We start from the raw sequence: 1146 nt of genomic DNA on the forward strand, positions 1-1146 counted from the left end.
TACGGTCTATGAACCTCCATTTGTACTTTTGAGCCGAGTCTTAAAAAATGTCAGAGGCAGACCCTGAAAGTGGAAGAGAATTGAAACTTAGTTCAACTATTTGAGTAACTTCATCAGTTAAAGCAAACAGCCTCTAGAATGTTCTGTTGCTTCCTCTGTAAAGGGGGAGGGGTGAGAGCACTGGCCTCTGGAGTTCAGTACACCAGATCCCGGGGAGAGGTGTGTGCTTAGACATGGAAGTTAGTGCCGGAACACTGAGTGTCTCCTTCCCCAAACATGAGGTTATCAGTTTTCCTTCTCCTGGGTTTGATGCTGCTCAAAGTTAAAGCTAGAAAGAAGGCTTTTTGTTTGTTTTTTAAGCACCAGGCATTTAATCAAAGTCACAGGTAGAGAGAAGGCAAAGCGAGAAGGCAAAGCAGACTCCCGTCAGCCTAGACTGGATCATTCCTGGGCTGGGGATGAGCTGTCAGCTGACCATCGATCTCACCTGCAGTTGGCGGAAGGAACATGCCTCTTCATCCCACTGGGCGGGTGATGCGGGCGCAACTTCGAGTTTCCTCCCTGTTTCTGGAGGAAAGAACAGCATCAAAGGCCGCAATGGAAGGCGTGGAAGGTTCTTTCCTCAGCACTGCTCTCAAGGGCTGTTCCTTCCATCCGAGTTCCACACCTCCTTCTCCCCCCACGCAGGGAATGTGGGAGCTTCTGGGCCCAGGACCCCAGGGTCACAGGGAAGAGGAAGAGGCTCCTATGAGGTGGCGGTTGAGTGACGGCCAAAAGGAAGACGATTCTCAGGAACACAAGACATGAAGTCAGGGGGGTGGCTGAGGGGTGACCTGGAGAAAGAGGGGGTGCCACTGAGTTAGCCTCTGGGGAAAAGTCATCGTGTCCCTCTGAGGGAGTGTGATGGGTGTGTGTGTGTGTGCGTGTGTGTGTGTGTGTGTGTGTGTGTGTGTGTGTGTCTATGTGAGCTCAGAGGCCTCCAAGTGTAGGTATAGAATCTGTGTGGGTAATAGCTATTTAAATTCATGGTTCCGGGGGAGGGGAGGGGACTTTAAAAATGCAATTCTTGTACAAAAATCTTCACAGGGAATTTATTTATTTACTTATTTATTAAGAAATATTCAATGCTGGTGGGGGAAAACGTCA

The 1146-nt window shown here is 49.4% G+C and overlaps 1 long non-coding RNA gene across 1 annotated transcript in view; it reads right to left on the reverse strand.

Moving 5' to 3' along the window:
* LOC102757847 overlaps positions 1-944 on the reverse strand; it is a 20723-nt gene extending 19779 nt beyond the window's left edge. Inside the window, exon 1 of the long non-coding RNA XR_001515339.1 lies at positions 488-944. This is a non-coding gene — a long non-coding RNA (uncharacterized LOC102757847). The remainder of the gene's footprint in view (positions 1-487) is intronic.
* Positions 945-1146: the final 202 nt, after the last annotated feature.

The sequence above is a fragment of the Myotis davidii genome, unplaced genomic scaffold, assembly GCF_000327345.1.
Source record: "Myotis davidii unplaced genomic scaffold, ASM32734v1 scaffold184, whole genome shotgun sequence".
NCBI classification, from domain to species: domain Eukaryota; kingdom Metazoa; phylum Chordata; class Mammalia; order Chiroptera; family Vespertilionidae; genus Myotis; species Myotis davidii.